The following is a 24,574-nucleotide window of genomic DNA, read 5'->3' as shown; positions in this document are numbered from 1 at the left end:
AGAAGCCTTGCCAAGAAGGCTAGGTTTTTATTTCTCTCCCCCACCCCCAAATTAAAAAAAAATGTTGAATCTGGATTCTAATTGTATGGACATTACAAGCAACTTCCCTTCTCTGTCCTTTCTATCTCTTGTTTGCAGACCTGGATTCCACTGATACACAGAAACAGAGAGAGAACTTTTAAAACACTCACTATGGAATACAGAGGCTTCCCAGATGTCACAATCTCCCAATGAATGCCACTGCCTTAACGGTGCCTGGATTCAGCATTTGATTCTTTAAAAAATTAAGTTATATGTTAAAAAGAGTCTATAAAAATTACTGTAAAAGTGTAACAATGTATTTGGAACATTCTGGGAATGCATTCAGAACATTTAGAACAATGTATTCAGAACATTAGAGAAGTCACTCGGAGGGGGGAAAGAGCCTGAAGAAAGGGTCAGCAGAACAGAAATGTTAAGTATTTCTCCCCCAGTCAAGAGAACACAAAACTACTATACCTAAAGAGTGCTTGTGAATGGTTCTTCATCCTCTTGGGGAGGAGTAACATGGAGGGCCTCAGGGATCTGTCTGGAGACCTGTTTTATTACATTTATCTTTGTAAATGATTTGGATAAAGGAATGCAGGAAATGCTTTTTAAATTTGCAGGTGATACTAAATTGGGAAGGGTAGCAAATACAGTAGAAGACAGAGTCAGGATAAAAGTTGACCTTGATAGGCTAGAAAACTGGGCTAAAACAAATAAAATGAATTTTAAAAGGGATAAGGGTAAAGTTCTGCATTTAGGTAGGAAAAATTAAATACATAAATATAGGATGGGAGAGACTTGTTTTGGCAATAGCATGTGCGAAAAGGATATAGGGATCTTAGTGAACCATATACTGAGCATGAGTCATCAGTGTGATGCAGTAGTTAAAAAGGCAAATGTGATTTTCGGCTGTTATCAGAAGTATAGTATCCAGATCATGAAAAGTGATGATATCACTTTACTCTGCTCTGGTTAGACGTCACCTAGAGTATTGTGTTTCAGTTTTTGGCACTAAGGATATAGAGAAGCTGGAACATGTCCAGAGGAGGGAACAAAGATGGTGAGGGGTCTGGAGACCAAGTTCTGTGAGGAAAGGCTGACAGAGCTGTGTATGTTTAACCTGAAGAGGAGATGACTGAAAGGTGATATAATCGCCATCTTCAAATACTTGAAGGATTGACAGATAGAGGATGGTGCCAAGTTTTTTTCTGTTGTCTCAGAAGGTTGGACCAGAACCAATGGGTTAAAATTAAATTAGAAGAGTTTTTTACTAAACATTAGGAAAAACTTCTTGACAGAACAGTTCCTTGGTGGAATAGACTTCCTCAGAAGGTGGCGGACTCTCCTTCTTTGGTAGTTTTTAAACTGGGTCTAGATGGCCATTTAACAGCAATGCCAATTCTATGAACTTAGGCAGTTCATGAGAGGGACAAGAAGAGTTGCGTCAGTGCTTAGTTCTTGTGGCCTTTCTTACACACAAGGGAAATGCTTTTCACCACTTTGGGGCCAGGCCAATTTGGCCAGGGATCCTAGATAGGGTTTTTTTTGGGGGGGGGGGGTCTTCTGGGCATGGAGCAGGGGTCACTGTGGATGTTGGAGAAGGTATTTGTGAATTTTCTGCATTGTGCAGGGGGTTGGACTAGATGACCCTGGAGGTACCTTCCAACTCTATGATTCTGTTATTCTACTGATGATGATGACAACAACAACGATGATGATGATGCTTTTCTCTCCCTCTCCGAAATGCAGTTCACGTTTCCTTACACGTACTTATGTAGCTTGCTTCTTAGCCTATTTTAGGCCCTAAATTTAATCTTTTATTTGAAAGCCAAAACAAAATGGCCTCTGCTTTCCATTAGGTCAGACTCTGTCAACAGCTGGAGAAATTTCTCCCTCTGCTGGTCTTGGGTGTTTGCTCTTAAGAAATAGATTGCAATATAAATTATATTGAAGTAATATATTCAGATTTTATTTTTTTCCTGTCAAGTCACAGCTGAATTATAGTGACCCCATAGGGTTATCGAGGCAAAACGTGTTCAGAGATGGTTTGCCATTGCCTCACTCTGCCTAGCAGCCCTGGACTTTCTTGGTGGTCTCCCATCCAAAGAGTAAGAACGGCTAACCCTACTTAGCTTCTAGAATTGAGCAAGATCAGGCTAGCCTGGACTATCCAGGTCAATCTAATTTACTGGTTCAGTTTTAAATCAGGAACAAATCCTTAAGTGACCCATCAAGCTAAACACACTACTCCAGCATTCATTGTGAATACCTATCAGGTGTTTCTTGTTTTTGCAGACCCAGGTAAGTAAGCAAAAACAAAAGATTTATTGAGTCCCTAGTGGGTTGCCATACACAGCAGGTCAACTGTGTACTTTTTGGAGGACAACAAATTCTGAAGGCTTGTTCTATGGCCAAAGTGCTGAGTTTTGCAATCATCACTTCAGTTTCAATATGTCTTCAAGAAACAAGCACAAGGGTTTTTTAGTTCTGTAATCTCTCCCAGGCCCAATTATAAGAACATGCTTCCATGGTGATGAGAATGTGGGTGTGAAATGAGCAGGCAGGTTGCAAGGGGGGGGGGGGATGTCAGTGAACCTAATGGCCAGTGCTAGTCCATCATTCTTTTCCCACGAAGAGTCTGAACCTTTAGGAAAAGAACTTGATTTGTGAAAGAACTATTAATTGGCAGACAGTTAATTATTGACAGATTTGGACAACTTTATCTCACAATCAAAACCTGGCCCTAGACCAAACAGGGAGCAATTTACAGCTAGAAAGTCAATCTATCCACGTGCCCTTTTAGTCTAACTTACAGCTTCCTAATTCATCAGAAAACTTTTCTACATTGAATGTTTAGGGGCTTGGATTGTGTGTGTGTGTGTGTGTGCATGCTATACAATAGCTTGGGGCTATTGTTAATCCCTCAATATATTCCTCTCTTGGATTGAAACAAGCACTCAGGCAAAACATTCTATACCCATACAGTGCATCAGAAATCTGGCCACAAGTTGCACTCATGTGCTAAAGACTGTGTTGCAAGTGATCCTTGGATGAAAGGGGAAAAAATTACCAAGAAGGGAAATGAAAGCAAACAGTAAATTCCCTCCCAAGGAGCCCCTGATCTCCTGGCAAGCTCCAGCCCACGCCAAGGTGGCTACCCTGCTTAACCCCACTTGGCACTGAGCAGGCATTACCATGGGTGGGGGGGAATCCATCTGGAGCGGACTGAGATAAGAGGTGTCCAGTGTTAATAAACAGGCTTCCTCTACACCTCAGCAGGGCCTTCCTTTTCTAAACAGTCTCCCTTTAATGTTGTAAAATGTTTTTCCATTTATTCAACAATCACGCCTTTGGTGGTAGAAGAGGGAGAGTGGGAGAGAAGGATGGGGAATGCTCAAGGGGGGGAGAGGGAGAGAGAGATAGAGAGCAGTAAATGCTTCCAAATAAGTGGTCCACCTGCTTTGCAAAAAGAAAATTAAGCATTCCTAACAGGGTACTTTCCCCCATCCTTCCCCATGCCACTATCCCACTTGCCCACTGCCACTATCCCACTTGCCAGCACATGGAAAGCAAAGAAAAAAGCAGCTCACAAAGTCCAGTGATGTGTCTGAGTGCAGGGTTTGGCCGAATGTACTTTTCTTTTGTGGTTCCTCAAATAGCCTGTGAAAGGGACCACAGCATCCAACTGAGGTTAATGAATGAATGAGATGCCCTTGAAGGTTACATTTGCCCAAACAAAAGGTCAAGGGACATCTTCAAAAAAATATTGATTAAAGCAAGTTAAATGTTTTGACTTGAAGGAGACATGAAGGATTTAAAAAACAAAACAAAATGAAACAGCCTGGGTATGCAGGGGACAGGAAGGGGGGGTAGAATTCCACCCCCCAGACACAAAGGAAATGGTAGAAAACATATCTGAATCAGCTAGTCATCTACTAACAAGCTGTAAAGATTTCCAATGACAAGTTGTCACATTAGTTTAGTGAAACTGAAGCAGCACTTATCCCTTTTCCTGTGCTTAATCTCTCCCTGCGGTCCACAGAAACATGCTACTGCGTTTAATAGGATTAGGAGAGTTCACTTTCTCTTCTCCTGAGTCCTGAGCTCTTCCTTTCACCCCTCCCCCATCCTTTGGTAACAATTCTATTTTCACCAATGAAGGAATTTTGAATTAGACTGCCTCCTGATCAACAAACCCCCCCCCCCCCCGCTCCTTAGGTCATCATTTTCACGCTCATATATATTGGAGGGGGTATTGGAGGGGGTGGTAGAAAGCAACCAAGGGTTTTTTTAAAACCAAAACAAAACACCCTTGATCATGGAAGTTCACAAAAGTTTAAATCAACCTTTGAAATGTGATTTCTTGCAGGTTTAGGTCTGTCAGCCAAATAATGTTTTTAACTGATAAATCATCTGCCTTTTAAATCTCTAAGTAGGCAATTCCATGTGAATATACTCACATTTTATCCCCAAAGATGCTTTTAAAAAATCCTTGGAAAGCTAGCCTCCATGTGGGACCTGGGAATCCCCCAGAATTACAGCTAATCTCCAGACTACAGGGATCAGTTCCTCTAGAGGATGGATGCTTTAGAGAGTGGGCTGTATGATACTGTATCCCACTGAGGTCTCTGTCCTCCCTAGACTCCATCTTGAAATCTCCAGAACTTCCCCAGCCTGGATTTAGCAACCCTACCTCATTATCTCCTGCTGATGGCCAGGGAGGACCTGACCACTCTACTTGGTTCCCCAACAGAAGCCACAACCCTATCTCCAACACCACCAGGGCTTTTACAGTGTTAGTTTTAAATCTGTATTAGTTTTTTTTATTTATTTTCTATTTTTATCCCATCCACCCCACAAGCAGGCTCGAGGGGAGGGGGAATTATAAGTCACAGAGTAACAGTAAAATTTAGTTAAATAAAACCATATTGCTATTAAAATGACAAACAACAATCAGTGGGTTTGCCTCAACAGGCCCTGATCTCAAGTGGGAGCTTGTTCCACCAGGCTGGGGCCAGGGCAGAAAAGACCCTGTCCCTTGTTGAGGCCAGCCAGACATCCTTGGGGCTGGGGATAGCAATTGGCAATTAAAGGGCTTTTTTTTGTAGCATATTAGGCCACACCCCCTGATGTAGCCAATCCTCCTGGAGCTTACATCAGGCCCTGTACTAGAGCCCTGTACGCTCTTGGAGCATTGGCTACATCAGGGGGTGTGGCCTAATATGCAAAGGAACTCCTGCTACAAAAAAGCCCTAAATGTAATGTTATAACAGTCTGTGTAAAAAATTATCTGAATTTCCAGCGTTCATTTTAAAAGTAAATTTCTAGCCACTTTTGTTGCAGAGATATGCCTTTCCACAACAGAAGGTGCTAGAGACTTGCTTTTAAAAAATAAAATAAAAGCTGGGAATTCAAAAAGCTGTTCCACATATTGTTGTGATGTTATATTGACAGAACAATATTAAGTTATGGAGCTGTGGAGTTTAAAAAGCCCCCTGGTGGTAGGAAGAGGCAATAGCTGTTTTGACTGGTGAGTGGGCGGGGCTGGGAAAATTCCACACTCTGTCACCCACATGCCAGACATCCAGGCTTTGCTGCAATCTTCCCCAAAACTTTGGAGCAAAGCAGGTTTGGGAACGACCAGGAGAAAGTCAGGGAAACCCTGGGAGGTAAACAAATGCACCTCAATAGTGTGGAGCAGCTTTGAACTCAAGGCAATGTTTGGAAAAGCCCAAGCCATTATTTTTATTCCACTGAAATTTGTCCAGCAGTTCACAAACAATAAAAATCAGAAAAACAATTAAGAACAAAAACCTCTTAAATTCAGCAGCATTATAAAAATGATCACACTACAATCCCAAAAACCTAGCAGAATGGAAAAGTCTGCACCTCCCTTTGAAATAAAGTAATGATAGGGCTATGGGGAAATCATGTTGGAGCAGCCACTGAGAAGCCTCTGTTCCTAGCATTGTCAGCTGCAGCAACCATAGTTAGAGGGGGAATTTGGGGGTGGGGTGAGGACAGTCTCTTTGGTGTCACACCTATTTGAGATGTCATGGCTCAAAAACAATACCAAAGGATCCTCCTCAACACCTTATTCTCCTACTGGCCTGTCAAGCGCACTAGAGAATGGGACACCCATTGTAGGTCTTCTGCTGTAGCGAAAGACCTGCTTCCCCTATCTATTTCAGATTGATGACAACTATACATCCATTTGAGATGAGAGACTTCTTAAAGGATCTTAACAACTGAGAGGGATAATATGGAAGCAGGTGCTTCTGAAAGGTACTCTGAGGTCCGATTGCATGTTTCTGGGCATAAATCTTTTAAATCTCAAAATATCAAAACAGCTTTTTGAATTGTGCCTAGAAAAGTACAGGCTCCAACACAGTTTTCAGAATGCCAGTATAATGTCCTCACTTTTGCTCACTTTCACAAAAAAGATGGATAGCAGCATTTCCGAGAAGCCATAGACAGTTTTCACATACAGCTTGCCACGCGGGTACGTTCCTGTTCTCTGCGCAGCATCTGTCGGATTTCCCATTATCTGCGCCGGAGTTACAGGAAGTGCCGCGGCTTTTGCATAGCAAACATAAACTGGGTTTTAGCGGTTTACGTTTGCTACGCAAAAGCCACGGCACTTCCTGTAACTTTGGTGCAGATAATAGGAAATCCGACGGACGCTGCAGAGTGATCAGGAATGTGACCCCATGGTAAGCCGGGTGCAAAAACGGTCATAGTTTCTGGATTTGGCTTCATGTTCAGCATGTACTGAAATCTAGAAGTTACCAAGTATGGATGGTGGTGGCATTATCTTTTTATTCTAATGCAGGCACTGCTAAAAAATCAGCTCAAAGTGATAAACTTCTTCTCAGAACTACTATTTGAGGTTCTAGCAGAAATGCCAGATCCAAAAGAACAAGCTATGGAGCTGTTCCTCCTGTGAGAAAGCAATCATGTCCAGAATGGGCATGTTCCTCCCAAGTTATTTTCTAAATAATCAATCATCTAATTTCTGTCTTAATCTAGATTTGAAGTTGCAACACCAATGAAGTCTTGCTCTCATTCATTTCTGTGGGGCATTTGCAACAGATTGCCCTAATGAACTGTGACCTCTATTTTAAGACCATAAGAAAATCACTGCTGGATCAGATCAGTGGTCCATCCAGTCCAGCCTGCTGTTTCACACAATAGCCAAGTAGTTGCCCTTTAAGACCAACAAACAGGACAAAGAAGCCAAGGCCTCCCATGCAGGCTGTCTCCTAGCACTAGTATTCAGGGTCTTACTGCATCTGTGTGTGGAGGTTCCTTTTCGTCACCATGTTAGTAGCCACTGATGGACCTTTCCTCCATGAATCTGTCAATTTTCTGTTAAAGCTATCTATGGTCATCATTATAGAGATGAGCACAGTTTAATTACTTGTTGAGTAAGGAAGTACTTTGCTTTGTTCATTGTGAATCTATTGCTCATTATCTTCATTTTAATCGTTTTCTACTTGCATGCACACAGTGCAATAAAGTGCAATATTTTGTTTACGTCAAAATCTCTCTCACACACACACACATACACCTCAGAGATAGGGAGCTGCAGAGCTCTCAATTTCTGAGGCTTCTATCCTCCCATAAACACTGGCCTCAAAGGTCAAGAGCTGCACAGCTCCAAAACTCCAACCCCTCCCCCACTAACACTGGTATTCCTATCACTGAAGCAGGTGCAGCTCCAGGTTTTTGGACTCAGCCCCAGGGTCTGGGAACTGTTCTAGGCTTGGAAAGACTTCTGGTCACCAGTGCCACCACGGCCAAGGTCAGCATGCTGGTGCCACCAGCTTAGAAGGAAATTTGACTTTGTTGTGCTGTAGCTTTGTAAAAGTTAATAAATATATTTATTTGCAGCTCTGATGGCCATAGGAAGGCTCCTGCTTTGGAAACTGGGTGTTGAGTCAGCGGCAGCATGGATAGCTGTGGCAGGCTGAGCAGAGGCTAGAATGGGTATTGCCACCATGGCTTTCCTCCAGACTCCAACAGCTTGTCCCGTGGCTCAGCAAGTATGTTCTCTGTGCATGCACAGAGAACACAGTTTTTGGTTTTGGGGGATTTAAGTATCCCCCCATATACTTTTTTAAACATGTAAGATTGTTCTGCACACTTGGGGGAAAGTGTGCAGAAATATCTCTTTACCCTCCATGATCTGCAGAAATAAGTATCTTCACACAGGGGGCCATGTTGAAAATTAGATATATAGTATAGATATAGATATGAGGAACTTACTTTACCTTTGATCTAGCAGTTCAGCTTCTACAAAATCTACACAAGTAGTTCCAATAGCCTAAAACCTTTTGAAAGAAGATTTTTGTTGGGAGGGGTCACTTCATAACATGTCATATTAGACTTGAACAAAAGAAAGCCACAAGCCAAAATAGATACAAGCAGCAAAGGCTCTGGAAACAGCATGGGCTGCTATTCCCAGCAAGCAGTAGCTAACATGGGGAGAGAGATCATGTACCTGCCACAACCAGACACATAGTGAAGGAATTTATTTATTGATTTATTTTATGACTCACCCTCCCCTGCTACTGCAGGGCTCATATTATAACAACATATTATAACACCCATCATTTAATTAAAACAATTCTTAAAAACTAATCATATTCATGATAAAAACTAATCATAACAAACACAGTTAAATAGATGGCACATAGCAATACAAATTGATTGTATCCAAACTGTGGAGAGGCAGGAGAGAGAGGGAGCAGAACTCTCATTCGTCAGAAGCTTCAACCATAGGTCTGGTGGAACAGCTCTAGATGGATGGATCAGAAATGAGGCCAATTTGTGATGCTGTTGTAGGCTAGAAGAGGCTGCTGCACAGTTGTAAGGTGGTTTCATATGGATCACTCAACTCAAGTTTGCCATGCTCTCCTTGTCTAATTACATGGTTATAGCAATAGGTACAAGCCTGGACCCACAAAAAGTCCAGGGGGAGGAGAGATCCCAGTGCCTGCACAGCTGTCACTTAGTCACTGGCCCCTTACCCTACTGCTCTGGCTGCCCTCCCTTCTCAGCAGTCTCAATGCTGTGCCTGCCCAGTCACTGCTCTGCCTGACCCATTGCCCTTTTCTTTTCTGCCCACCCACTTCCAGTGCTTCCTCAGCCCATCCTCCCTCCATGCTCAGCAGACCAGTCAGTCTCCAACCAGTCTGCCCAGCTGCAGCACTGCTGCTGCCAGCTCCACAAGACTGGCTGATGCAATGACAGGCAGCAGCTGCAAAGGTTCATGGTCTTTCTCTCTGCCTGCCCATCCACAGTGCTGCTGCCTCAGTGGCAGTGGGGAGCAGCACCTCACCTTCACCAGTCCACCTGGTTGAATTTGTGGAAGGGCAGTACCTCCAGCAGCTCCATTGGTGATGGCATCAAGGTCATGGGCCCAGGTATCTCCTCCTTCCCTCTCCACTCATGCACAGACAACATTCTACCCTTCAGGGAGGAATTTAAATCCCCTCCCTCCTTTGTTCATATATTTTCAGATTGTTCTGCAAACTGGGGGATCCACAAAGGTTGAAGAAATGTCTGTTTTCTGCATACATTGTCCGAATTCATGGATTTGTATCTGCAAAATGGAGCATGTTGACTAGTAGATGATATATTGATGACATTGCTATGTACAGGTCCTACTGCTGCAGTGGCAACCAGGAAGGTCAGTATACATATAGGGTTCAAGTAGCAACAAGTTAGATCAGTTATTATAGTGGTGATTTATAGAAGGAATTGACAGATAACTTAAGTATGATGTACTGAGTTTCAGATCAGTGGTGTGCCCATTTTCTTATTGTCATGAGAGTTGCATGAACTGCCTATCTGTTGCTCCATTCTCACTCTGGAGAAGTGAACAGCTGCAAGAAATAACCTGTGATGGGCATTGTGTTACTTCTTAGGGGAAGAAACATGTGAAGATGGTGATTCAGTTTCAACAGCTTCCCCCCCCACACACACACCGCCCAGCATAAAAAAGGGCTTTTTCCAACCAACCACCCCACCCCTAGAATATGCATAGTTGCTTCTAGGAATATTACTTGCTCTATGGTCTTCCCCAACTATTCTAAGGTTAAAAGATGGCAAGAATACCATGCCTGAATTTTTATGGTTTAAATTTTTAAGGCATCTTTTGTCTCCAAGTCACTGGTTAAGTGCTAATATTCTGAAACATATTGGGAAAGTAAAGTCTTAAGCTTGGTTTCCATAGCTGGTTGGGTTACACAATTTCCCTGTCCAATTTGTATTCTGTGATTCAGCTGAAAATGGACCCGCTTGTTACCTCTGATAACACTGTTGATCCAGAACAGTAAGTCTCATACTTTCCATTTGAGAATTGCTAGCTATCAGTTAAATACTATGAAGAGTTCCCATTGAAGTTCTTTAAAGTCCATTGTAACTGCCTCAACTTTATCAGTAAGTCCTAAAACTGCAAACATGCTATAACTAGCAGAAAAGGGAGAGGAGTGGAATCCCTTTTAGAGAAACATCCTTCAGTGTAAATATCAAAAAACCCACGCACATGTATATTTATTGTCTAGGGGGGGAATCATCAAAAGGCAACTGTACCTATTCATGATATAATCCAAAATCAGGGCTGGTAGCATCTATCTTGTGTCAGTCATTTGGGGAGTATATTCAAACTCAAAGGACACATAGAGGTAGCCTGCAGTCACACAAATATGTTCAGCATTACAACTCCTGCCCATGTTCTCGGAAACCCAAAGAAGCAGCCATGAGTTCAACTCTAATCAATGGCTGTGCCTCTCTCTTTGATTGCTTATTATAAGCTTTCAAATGGCCAGATATTAGAGATGTGTTAAAAAAAAACCCAGTATTTTTTGAGTTTGGATATATATTGAACCCCCCAAATATCAGTATTTCCCAGTATTCCCAAATTCCAATATTGTATAGTATTTGGATTTGGGAAACCCAAATTTAATTTTTTTGGTTCCATTATACTCTATGGAGACCTTTATCATCAATGGTCCCCATAGCTTATAAAGGAGAATCAATCTGGGAGTATCTGGGGCTCAGAGGGGTTGTTTTTGAGGAAAGATGCACCAGATCTGAAGCATAGATGCTGGAACTTCTCCCCAACTCCCAACCCCTTTAAAAAGATTGAACCAGAAGGTCAAATTCCCCCCCCCAAAAAAAAGGTGCCCCCATTTTCCATTGCTTTTTATGTATTTATTTATTTAATTTGTACCCCACCCTCCCCGCCAAAGGCAGGCTTAGGGCGGCTCACAGATTAGGGGTCAAGCAATCAGATTTGCTTGACTGGACAAGATAAAAACAGCAATACAAACATAAAACAAAAACAATTACTAAAAACATCAACAAGTGCTAGCACAATAGTTTCAAACAGCAATTAAAATTCTAATGATGGTAAATAGCTAGTTGGTCAATATTAGTTGTTCCAAGAAGGACCTGGGGTCGCCATAGCATGGTGAGATAGATCATAAGTAGTATTTACGGGCCTGTTCCGTTGCTATAGGGGTTACCTTTATGAGAAGGCATGGTGGAAGAGTGCCATTTTGCAGGCTCTGCAGAACTGTGAAAGCTCTTGCAGGGCCCTGACTTCTTCCAGCAACTCATTCCACCAGCTAGGGGCAGCAATGGAAAAGGCCCTGGCTCTAGTTGATTTAAGCCTAACTTCTCTGATACCAGTAACTGTCAACAGGTTTTGAGACCCAGACTGAAGTGCTGGCTGGGGCATATTCAGGGAAAGGCAATCCCTAAGGTATGCAGGATCCTGGCCATATAGGGCTTTAAAGGTAATGACCACAATTTTGAAGCGAATCCAGTAAATTATCAGTAGCCAGTGCAGCACTTTCAGCATAGGCTGAATGTGTTCCCGTAAAGGAATTCCCATTAACAGCCTGGCTGCAGCATTCTACACTAGCTGGAGTCACCAGATTTGGGACAAGGGCAGCCCCATGAAGAGGGCATTACAGTAATCCAGTCTCAAGGTGACTGTAGCATGGATCACAGTTGCCAAGTCATTGCATTCGAGAAAGGGGACCAACTGCCCTACTATCCACAGATGGTAGAAAGTAGACTTGGCAGTAGCAGCTACTTGGGCCTCCATTGTTAGCGAAAAATCCAAGCTTTTAACCTTGGGCACCAGCATGAGAGCTGCACTCCATCAAAGGTTGGTAAACGGACTTCTGGTCCCTGACTTAGATACAGGACCTCCTTCTTCATCAGATTTAATTTCAGTCCACTCAGCTTGAGGCACCCCACCACAGCTTGTAATGCTGTGGACAGATCTTCCAGGGTGGAGTCGGACTGGCCACCCATCAACAGATAGAGCTGGGTGTCATCAGCATACTGGTGGCAGCCAAGCCCATACCTCTGTGCAACCTGGGCGAGGGGGCATATGTAGATGTTAAATAACATTGAGGAAAGAACTGCTCCCTGTGGCACACCACATGTAAGTGGGTGCTGTTGGGATAGTTCCTCCCCTAATGCCACCCTCTGTCCCCGACCATGGAGAAAGAAGGAAAGCCATTTCAAGGCCAACCCCTGGATCCCAGCATCGGTAAGACGACAGATCAGTAGCTGATGGTTGACCATGTTGAACACTGCTGACAGGTCTAATAGCATCAGTACCGCCAAGCCACCTCTGTCCAGGTGCCTCTGGAGGTCATCTGTGAGGGCAACAAGAACCGTCTCCATCTCGTGACCCAGACGAAAACTGGATTGATGTGGGTTAAGCACGAAAGCGTCATCCAGAAAACTCTGAAGCTGCACTGCCACCGTCCTTTCAATAATCTTGCCTAAGAACAGCAAGTTAGACACTGAGTGATAGTTTGCCAATTCAGTTGAGTCCAAAGATGGCTTTTTCAAAAGGGGACAAACCACAGCCTCCAACTTACAGGCACAGGTCCAACTTACAGGTGGTTGGGCGCACAGTGGAGGGTATTCTGTCAGCTTCCTCCAGGCCAAATGGAGTGAAATAATCCAAAACCTGACTAGAAGATGTGCTCGGAGCCTTGAGTTCATTTACTGTTTCCATAGTGGCTGGGAGGTCACGGCAGAGTAAAAAGACTTTATCTGTGAAAAAACTCACAAAAGCCTCACAGCCAATGTCCAATTCACTAGCATTTGGTATACCCAGTGGTAGGGTAGTTAAAGACCAAATTGTTCTAAATAATTGTGCTGGGTGTGAGTTTGCAGATGCAATCATAGCCATAAGATATATATGTAGCGGGAAAAGATGTTTAAAGGAATCACAGTCCCTTTAAATGCCTTCTCCAAGCTGCGCAACTATGCTGTGAGTGAACTCTGAAGACGTTTAAGGACTTGCAGTCTCTTTAAACACCTTCTCCAAGTGGTGAGTTCACCCAGAAAGCATTTTAAAGAGACTGTGGGCTATTTAAACACCTTTGAAGTCAGTTCACTGCAAAGTCATATGGCTTGGAGATGGCATTTAAAGGGACTGTTATCTCTTTAAATATCCTTTAAATTTGACTATCCGGTGGTCATAAAAATCCCAGATATTTTCAGGATTTTCAGGGCTTTGCCATTTCAGATAGCTGAACAATAACCAAAATCTATATCTGGCTGAAACACAATATGACTCGGATTTAGCCAGACACACACCCCTACCAGTTATCTGTCTTCTCATAGGTCACATCCAGCATGTTTTCTGACTTATTCATCACAACCCAAGTAACAGCTTCACCCCCATGTTTCCCCTTGCTTCTATTTGCCTGGGTACCTGCCTCATCTCTGAAACTACTTGTTCATTTGCTCTCTTTCCTGAGATGAAAAACATGGCCAGAGACAGGAGAATTCAGTATAAGAGGCCTTCTAAGTGGAAGGCAGGCTTTAATTATACCTTGCTGACTCACAAGGATGGCCCTGTCCAGGTTCCATGTGCTCAGATGTTACAAAGGGGCAGAGCTGGAGTGAAGTCACTCCTAGTCAATTGCAAAAGCACTGCAATTTGAAACATCTCCAAAGTGTCCTTGAAAGTGTGTGTGTGTGTGTGGAGGGGAGAAACAGCCATGCAAGGAAGGAATTCAAGTGTCTCTCAGCTGCCCTGTGCAACCTACTAGCCTGAGTTTCCATATAGACTACGATCCCCTCATACCTCAGCCCCTGCAGCACTCCAAATAACAAGAGGAGACAAAATGTGTCACCTATGAAGTCATCCAGAAGGTGTTTTTAAAACTAAACTTCATTTCCTGGAGAAGCTCTGTCTTTCATTCAGTTGAAGTACATGGCCTTTAACTGCTCAACATTCATTTCCTGAGCATCACACAAACCACAGGGTAACATTTGTATTAATGATAATGTACAGCAAGAGCCTATGTGACATAATTATTCATTATACTGTAATGATACACTATTTCCCACCTATTTAACATGTACTTTAGGGGACAGTAAATCTGTGGTAAATAGGAGAGCCTTGGATTCCTGTCCGTTTGCAGAAATAGCCTTCATTCATTGAACCAAAACCTGTGTGGGTTTTCATGAGTTTTGGATTTCCATACATTGGTAGAATCCACTCTTCAGAGTCCCTTGTGATCCTCTTAACTGAAGCCAAAGAATGGTGGACTTGATGCAGTTGGCTCTCAGCTATGTTGTTTATATGTCCAATAAGACTGAAGGTAATTTTGAAGCTTCTTATACAGTGCATAACCACAGGCTTGTGAAGAGCAAAGATGAAATGCTATCAAGCAATTAGTGGGTGGAGTTGTATTGAACTTGGACCTAGATTATAATCCACACTGAAGCATGAAATTCTTCTTAAACTAATTAGTCTCTCTTAGCTAGGCTTGCCAGTTTACATCATTCTCCTCTCCCCCACTCCTCTCCCCCATCACAGAGTGGGGGTTTGTGCCTGGGCCTCCCATTTCCTAATATGAAACTCTAGCCATCATACAACATTGCATTTTTAGAGTGGCTGCTGTGGAACTGTAGCAAGCAGCCAGTCCTTGGTAAGTCATATAAGTTGTATAGTATCAAATTCCCCAGAAAGTGCCCCAATGAGTCCTCCCTCAAAGGCCAAAATAGCCTTTTTAAAGGCCCTGCCCCCCACTGCCTTTTACTGACAGAAACCAAGGCTGGAACTGACCAGCAATAATGTGTAGTTGACTAACAACAGCCATTGAAACCAATAGTTTCTTAAAGCTACAGGTGCTACTTCATTTATTTTGGGGCTTTTTAATTTTTTATTTTAGGTTTCAGATTTTCCTACAAACCCGGTGCATTTTTCAGGCCATGTTGAAAATCAGATATATTGATGATGCTATATTGTGTAATCTATTACTAGTTGAATGAAAAATCTTATTATACTTGTAATCCACCCAGGGTCCTGGGGGAAAGGTGAACTATAAATGAGAAGAAGAAGGGGAGGAGGAGAAGCACATTGATGAAAACACCATCTGAAAACAGCTTTATGATTGCCTGTACAACTGATGATTATTGCTGTACATTAGACTAGCATGGAACCACCTTTAGTTAGGTGGCATTGTATCAGACCTTGATGGAAATGTGATATGGCAGCTGCCAGATGTATAGTAGAGGCTGCTGGTCATCTGGATTCTGCCTCTGAGATTGGGAAGCTGGGCAAGTCTGTGTCATTTCAGTGGAGAGGAAATGTTACAGTTGTTTTCATTTGGAGAAATGCTGCAAATCAATCATCTTATGAAGATGACCTGTTGCTCAAGAAAAAAACACCCTGTTCTGACCAAACAGGAAAGGAAGTCAGTATACATCATCCAGTTATTGTGCTTGTGCATTTCTTTAGAAAATGCTGGTGTCAGGAAGACAAGATAAGCCTTGACAGGATCAGGGAAGATAACAAAATGCATTGATAGAACTGAGAAACTGGTAGAGTCAAATGGAGTGAAATAATCCAAAACCTGACTAGAAGACGTGCTCGGAGCCTTGAGTTCATTTACTGTTTCCATAGTGGCTGGAAGGTCACACACAAGAAAGCAAATGGGTGCATTGATTGATTCAAGCAGAGACTCCCTGTCATAGCAAGCCCTGAAGTTCTTTCATGCTTCCAGCCTACTAGTCTACTCTAGAGATGGGCAAGAACCAACTGATGAAAAATTCATCATGATTTTTTGCCAGTTTGTGATTTGTGAAGCAATGTTCGCAAACTGAAGATTTGCTATAAACTTCCAAAAGTTTTAATATAGTTTGTTGTGGTTCTTGGAGAGTCATGAAGAGCAGAAACCACTGCTTTCTGCTGTTCACAAAAAACAGCCCAGCTGTTTGGTTTAAATGGCTCAGAGCAGAAAGCAAGGGTTTCCAAGTAGCTGAGCATCAGGGATCACTTTCAGCTGTTTGGTTTATATAGCTCAGAGCCATGGGATTAGAAAGCAGAGTTTAAATGGCTCAGAGCTATTTAAACCAAACAGATGAACAGCAGTCTCTACCACTTACCTGTTTAGAAACCTCTGCTTTCTGCTCCCTATAAAAAAGCTGCAGGGAGCTGAAAGCAGGGGTTTATACTTTAAATAGCTCATGAACCAATACAAACCAGTTTGTGAGCCAACCACGTGGTTCATATGGATTTGTGGTTCAGGTCATTATTCAGCAATGAACCACAAACCAAATGCCAAAAATGTGGTTTGTGCCCATTTCTAGTCTCCTTAAAGGGTATTTCAGAAACCAGTGTGGTGAATTAGACTGAATGTTGGAGCAAAACCCTGGCCCAATAAGGAAAGATGGTCATTCGGTGACTTTGGGCCAGTCATTATCACTTTGCCTAATCTGTCTCACAAAGCTGTTATGAGGATAAAATGGAGGGCAGGCAAATCATGGCCATCATTCTGAGTTTCTTGAAGAAACAGCAATATTTAAATATAGCTAATAAATTAAGGCTATCGTTACTTTACAAAAATGATCAATGTTACAATAAGACTAAACCATTAAAATGAACGTATTATGATTTGACCATGTTAAATAGCTCATATAATAAACCTATGATGTAACCAATGAAAAAGTTTATTAAATCCCACACACCAACAAAAACAGCAGATTATAATAGCATATGTAGACATTTAAGCCACGCAGTGCCAAATCAAATAAAAAATATTGGATTCCTTTCCCTAAAGTATATAGTGATATAACATGACAGGCCTTGTATAATTGCAGTATCACCACAGAAAATGTTCTGAACTGAATCACCCAGAGTGTTGCCTTTTCTATCCAACCAAGCCCTGAAGGATCTAGACAGGTAACTAGATGATAGCTAGCTAGCTAGAGAGAGAGAGGGAGGACCCAAAGCAATGGGCTCAAATTACAAATAGAAAGGTACCAGCTGGATATTAGGGGGGTGGGGTGGAATTTTCAGTCAGAGTAGCTCAGAGGTGGAACCAACTGCCTAGGAAGGTGGTGAAGTCCCTTTCATTGGCAGTCTTCAAAATGCAGCTGGATGATTATTTTTCGGAGATGCTTTAGGCTGATCCTGCATCAAGCAGGGGGTTGGACTAGATGGTCTGTATGACCCCTTCCAACTCTATGATTCTATAGATAGATAGATTAAATAAAATACATTTTACAACCAGTAAGAGTTTGGGCTGGAACTAGTATTAATGCCTCATTTATCACAATGTGAGTTGCATAATTCCTAGGAGTAGGTTTTAGAAGAAGAGAAGAGATTAGATTTGTACTCTACCCTTTACTACCCAAAGAGCCCTGTGGCGCAGGGTGTTAAAGCTGCAGTACTGCAGTCCTAAACTCTGCTCACAACCTGAGTTCAATCCCCAGTGGAAGCTGGGTTTTCAGGTAGCTGGCTCAAGGTTGACTCAGCCTTCCATCCTTCCAAGGTCGGTAAAATGAGTACCCAGCTTGCCATTGCCTTCCCCAGTGTAGATGACTGGGGAAGGCAATGGCAAAACCACTCTGTAAAAAGTCTGCTGTGAAAACATGAAAGTAACATCACCCCAGAGCCGGAAATGACTGGTGCTTGCACAGGTGACCTTTCCTTTCCTACCAAAGGAGTCTCAGAGTGGCTTACAATCTCCTTTCCCTTCCCCTCTCCACAACAGACACCCGGTGAGGTAGGTGGAACTGCTCCCAGAACTGCTCTTGAGCAGAATAGCTCTGTGAGAACTTGTGACTGACTCAAGGTCACATCAGCAGGTTCATGTGGAGGTGCAGAGAATCAAACCCACTCTCCACTCATTCCAAAGGTCACATCAGCAGGTACATGAGGAGGAGTGGGGAATCAAATCAAATATGAGAGTCCACACACTTAATTGCTACACCAAACTGGATCTCTTTTACTTGGACCTCCATTGTTAGGTAACTTCAGAAAAATCTTACTATAATTAAAAAATCAGCTATGTGAATTCTATTTTGGAGAAAAGGGAGATGTGATAAAATGGAAAAAGAAGTTGTAGGTAGTGAGGAGAGGAACTCCTTAATACTTTCATTTGATTTAGATAATCTAAATTACTAATATATTTTGCTGAGCTCCAGAAGAATCAAAATGTAATTCTTGTTTTGATGTTTAGGGAGTGATACTGAAACACTCAATATGCTAGCTCTGGAGTAATTCCATTGAAATCAGTGGAACAACTGTAGCAGAAATGATTTGACAATTGCAAGAGACCTCATTTTAGATGACAGTGTTTACCTAGTTTAAACAATTTAGGCCATGTTAAAAGCTGTTAAAGAACTGTGGCTTCCTTGCTCAAACCACTCACATCAACACATTTCAAACTACATAACCCGTGTGCTTTGAGGACTGACACTGGTGGAACAAGTTGCTGGAAGAAGTTAGGGCCCTGAGAGAGCTCATACAGTTCCGCAGGGCCTATAAGACAGCATTCTTCCACCAGGCATTTGCAAACTAGATTGCTGGCCACTACAGTCCTCAGGAAACATCTGGATCACCTCTTGCAAGCTGCTCTGTAGCAGCAGCAGAAAGGACCATCTAAGATCTGCCTATAGAGAACATACATTTGAATTTAAGACCATAGCATCAAAATGTTAACTTTTTATGTTTTTAAACTGTTTTATGGTTTTTATGTCTTTTATATGTTTTATACTCATGCATACACATGAGCATGTAAGCTGCCCTGAGCCCACTTCGGCAGGGAGGGCAGGATATAGATGGAAATAAATAAATAAAATAACAAGCTGCTCTGTAGCTATTGCACAAAGTTATTATGCTGTTTTTATTCAGGGAGTTGACACTTCATTTTTACATAGCATATTTCTATAATGTTATGAAACTTAAATGGCAGGGAATGTGTGATGTACAACTGAATGAGCACTGCCTTGTTGGGCAACTAGTTTAAAGAATAACTGCTATGATTATGAGTGGACTATTTTCCCTATGAGTAGAATATTTTCTTTAAGGAGGCCTTTTTAAAAACCTGGATCATGAATTTTCAACTAAGTTTAACATGGACAGGAAAGACATTTAAGTGGCAGACGGACAGTTTCCAGTCACCCACCATTTTAAAAAAAAATTCTGTTAGAAAAGGCATTACAATAATGGTTCAAGGGGGCGGGGAGGGAATCTGCCATAACAGAATATTTGGTAATACCACATTTGCCTCTATCTAGCATTGTGAAGAGGACAAACTATTTTGCCAAAAAGTACCAAACAGTGTCAGTCTGTACCTTTCCACCAAAGAACTAACTTCTTTGGTATAACATGATGGCTTGTCCTTAGCTGTGCCTCACTGCAGCAAGCAAAGCAGCTGTCCTTCATCTCTCTTAGCAATTCAGGTCCTTCCTCCAGCCTCAGATAAATCAGGGTCAGAGTAGGGAGGGGAGTGAAGTGCAGAAGATTAAATCTGATCAAGAAGCTGCGTCATGCTACTTATGTTATTAATATGGCACAAATCGCTCTGGAAATATCTCCCACAGAGACATTTATTCTTGAATTTAGCAGGGGAAAAGTTTATACACAAAAGATGCTTGGCATGAAATTCAGCTACATTTCATATCTATCCCTCCTGGTCATATGACTAATAATCACAGAAAAAGACTTCTGAAGAGTCTTTAAAATTATTTTTATGACTAAAGATCTGGCATCTAAATGCATTCCTATGAGTTTCACATTACAAGTGCAGGATTTTAAAGCACTTTTAATGTCACCAGTGAAAATCCTCTAACTTCTAACTTCCTTTTCTTTGGAAGACAGCTGCCATTTCTTACTGAGACCCATAGTGTTTTGTTTCATTTCATCTGGAGTCTTTAAATTTGAAAAATGGATAATTCTCATTCTTGACTTCCCAACAGAGAGGGTTTCTCATGCTAAAATCTCTGGGCCTCAAAGCATCCTGTCCATGGATGGTACCCAAATGCTCCCAATTATAAGGCACAATCATTTGAAAGGCAAGAAAGAAATGCAAACTAGACGTCTAAAACATGTCAATTTTTTGGGATTGGCAAGTTCTTGTGAAACATTAGGCAAGATTGCTCATTTTGTCTTTAGACAGCAACTTTGGTAGAGATCAGAGGTGGCCAACGGTCACTCTCCAGATGTTTTTTGCCTACAGCTCCCATCAGCCCCAGCCATTGGCCATGCTGGCTGGGGCTGATGGGAGTTGTAGGCAAAAAACATCTGGAGAGTGACCGTGGGCCATCCCTGGTATAGATAGTGATTGGTTCATAGCACACCCCACAAGACAACAAAAGGTGTATCTATGCTACAGACTGGTCACTGGACTACAGTTCCCAGGATCCTTTGGAGGCATGACAGCAAAATATGTACAAAATCTCTTTTGAGGATCAGCTACAGATACACCATAGACACTTTGGTCAACAGGTATTACAATATCTGTTAAGCATGCTGTGAGTTTTTATATACCCAGACATATATGTTCATTGCAGGTGAAGATGCTGAATGGGAAAGAATACTTATTATTGTTAAATTTATATCCCATACCACATTCCCACACACAAGACTCAGGGCAGCTGAAATCAAGCAGGGTTTTATCACTTTACTTCCCGTGTGTCTTTCAAAACCTTGGTTCTAAAGTTTGTGATCAATTCCATAACAGATTTTCTTTATGAGACAGAATAATGGACTTCAGGTATGGAGATCAATACCTTGTGCTGATTATATCGCTCTCACCAAATAAATATAAATTGAAGACTCAGGGTAAAGTTTTCTGTGTGTGTGTGTGTGTGTACGTGCTCCTTAGGCTTCAAAGACATCCAAATTCCCAAGAAATATCATTAGCAGAGAATCTATTAATTTCCTGGCCTTTCCCATGGACTGTCCCTTTTGGTTTTTACATTATCTTTTTATTTTCATTTGGTTCATTTGTATCTAGAGAGACCTTTTGTAATCAGCACAAAACAGAGATCACTGATCATCATGAATGTCACACACAGACACTTGTTGACCTACTGTCCCTCTCAGGAAGCTTATTTGTTTTTAGCTGAATTTCTAAAAAAAAAAAAAAAAAATGGGGGGGGGAATGAGCTGATGAAAGAGGAGCAGAAGGGAAAGGGATATGGATGGGCCAAGTGCAGAACTCTTCAGAATACACTGTGTCCTTCTGGGATTCATTCTTTATCGGCTTGAGTGAAATGACTCGATTCTCTCTAAGCAGCAGCATCTCTCCATGTGGTTGCCACCATCTGTTAATGTCTTGATTTTTGGAAAGTTTGGTTGCCTGAGGCAAAGCCAGTTCTGGCTATATCTTGGGTACTAGTCAACAGTGGGTTGCTGTTGCACTATAATGCTCAAAAATATTACTTCCACCAGGAAAAAAAAAAAAAAAGAAAACTGTGGCTCAGTTAAAATTAAGGAGTGGGCTCAAATCCCGGTCAGCCTTTATTGTTCTGCTTAGCTTAGGATGGCCCCATGTTCTTTAAAAGCTACATGCCAAGCAAAAATTCAGACCTGGATTCAACAGGAATTGTTGGTGAGATATCTCCTAGTCAGTTCCAGAAAAGCTGGACTTCTTGACTTTTGGAGTTGTCCTGCAGCTGTTAAAGGTACAGGAGCCATGGCAAGGGAGGGAAAAGGAGAAAGAAATGAACAGAGAGTTAGAATGATAAAGAAAGAGTGGTTCATCCAAATAAGAAGGTTGCACTCTTCTGCGTGAAACACGTGGGTCGCCAGCGGTATCATCTATACAGCACGGGAAGAATTAACACGAGGTCTTTATTGCACTATTACCGTGGTGTATTCAGCGACGAAACTGTGTGTGGGGCGGGGGGGGGGGGATGCTTGCAGCAAAGAGAAACTTTTGGAGCGCAACTCCCAACGCAGAGTCCAGCCGCGGCGACTGCAGCTAACATTTATTTCTGCTTAGACTGAAGCCATCGGTTAAACAAACAGTACACTTCAGAGGGTCAGAGGAAAAAAACAGTTGGGTTCCCGTTAGGGAATTCCTTCCTGCAGCTGCCGCTCGCTTCTTTGCCGCTCGTGTAATTTAGCTCAGGAGTGAGTCCAGGTTGCGGATCGGCTCCTCGACGGGGCGAGCACCGGTTCGCAACTGACAGGCGGCGCGTAAACCAGGACTGATCACTTCTCAGCGTGACACAAAGGCCATCAAGCCGCCATGGGAGCTGGCACTGATTTTTATTTTGGGACTTTGCTAATAGGAGGTAGAAAAATACAGAGGGGGAGGGGAGGGAAAGAGCCTCAGAAGCGTTGAGCTTCCAGAAGTTTATAAATCAGCGAGGCAAATGAGGGCCCCATTATCGGCAACTAGACGTCGAGGAAGAACTCGGGAACCAAAGGTAAGGGATCTTTAAAAAGAACAAAAAAGCAGAAGTTGCCCTCAGAAGAACAACACTGATCTGAAAGTCTGGCTTTTTTCTTTCTTTTTATGACCGTCTCCAAGAGGTACTAAACTTTTGTTCCCTCTTTTACAAGGAGATAAGGCGATAGACAGATACGCCCCAGTGGAAAGGAGGGATAGATTGATTTTACTTCCACAATCGAGGGCTTCTCGCCTCCTGACTTTTCTGCCTCACCTAACAGATTAGGAAACAGATGGGGGAGTCGCATCAGATATTCAGGACTTTTCTCTAGGGAGAGAGGCGGGCGGGGGGGAGAGAGGGAGAGAAAGAGAGAGCGAGATTTGGACCACGTTGATTGAAACGCAGAGGTTCCTGACGGGTCATCCCACTCTCAGTGAAAGCCGCTTCTCTTGTAACAAATCTTGGAAAGATCTGGGGAGGGGGAAATCCCTGATAGAATAATCGTACACCAAAAGATGAAATACAGGACAGAAATCTGTCATAGGAAGGAAGTGGGCGTGAATCAGTGGGATGGAGCCTTCGCCCCCTCCGCCCCCCCAGCCCGCTCCCTCCCTCCAAAGTAACTGGAAAAGTAGACTGCTAAGGGGAGCAGGTGTGTGAACACACCACCGTCGGCTCGTCCCCTGAAAGTGGTGCCGCTAAGCGAGCCGCTGTCCGCCTCTCTCCCCGGTTTCCCAAAGCAACAGATACAATGGCCCCCAGCAACGCGTCGGTCACTCCCGTTGACCCGAGCGCTCCAGCCACATTAGATGTTAGATATTGAACTCTTATTCTCAGAGCCGAGTTTCTGAGAAGTTCGCAAGGTCTTTTTTCTTTGGATGTGCGCCTGGGTGGCAATTTGTTAGTTTTGTGAAGCGGAGCGGTGGCGGCGGGGTAGAGAGAAAGGGAGAAAGAAGGAACGTTGGCAAAGAGGGCAGATACCCAAGAAACCCCCCTCGCCAGCACACGAACAAAAGAGAGCAGAAGAGCGAAGCGCTCAGAAAGAGACTCTTAAGGTTCTAGACCGCTGGGACGCGTTCTGCAGTCGCTGATCTGGGGACGCGCAGAATTTGTGCGTGCCGTGAATAAAGCTGTATGCGTGTCGGTATGTTTTTACTGAACCTATAAATTAATACAGATAAGACTATCATTGGCAGGATTTTTATTATTATTTTATGCAGAGACTTACACGAATAAAGAGAAGCACTCACTTATTTGCCTACATAAACCAAATCCTGTTCTTATCTTTCTCAAAGCGAGATAACTAGGCTGCTCTTATATTTAACTCAGAAAGCTGATCTTTGCTTCTCTAGAGTAAAGCCTTAAGTCTCAAGATATCTATATCTATATACATATATATTTAAAAGTCAGACTTTAATATCCTCTTTTTCGAATAAGAAGATGACCGAGCAATTAAGGGAGTAAAGGGAATGATTCAAGTTTATTATGTGCATACGTCCTAAATCTCAAATATCTGCTAGTAAATCTGAACTAGCTACTAGTTTTAACTATATAGAATCGCCTTCCTGATCTCATTACATTCCAGAGATATTGGGAAAAGATAGCGATGTCTTCCCCCTTCCCAATGATTCAAGGCTCCTTGCTTGATGCCTATGGATATCATTGGGCTGATTTGATCTTTGGTGAACGCTTTTGTTATGTCTATATCAACGACTTGTAATAAACAGAAGTGAAGATACACATGAGCAAAGAGAAGTCTCTGGTTTTCTTGAAGACTGCAAGCCGACTTTCTTTTTCTAGTTATTTTGTTGTGTCTTCCTAAGTGGGTGCACGGGAAGCAATTGCAGTAGCAAGTCAATCTGTA

Source organism: Heteronotia binoei, chromosome 1, assembly GCF_032191835.1.
Source record: "Heteronotia binoei isolate CCM8104 ecotype False Entrance Well chromosome 1, APGP_CSIRO_Hbin_v1, whole genome shotgun sequence".
Classification (NCBI taxonomy): Eukaryota; Metazoa; Chordata; class Lepidosauria; order Squamata; family Gekkonidae; genus Heteronotia; species Heteronotia binoei.
This window is presented reverse-complemented; position numbering follows the sequence as displayed.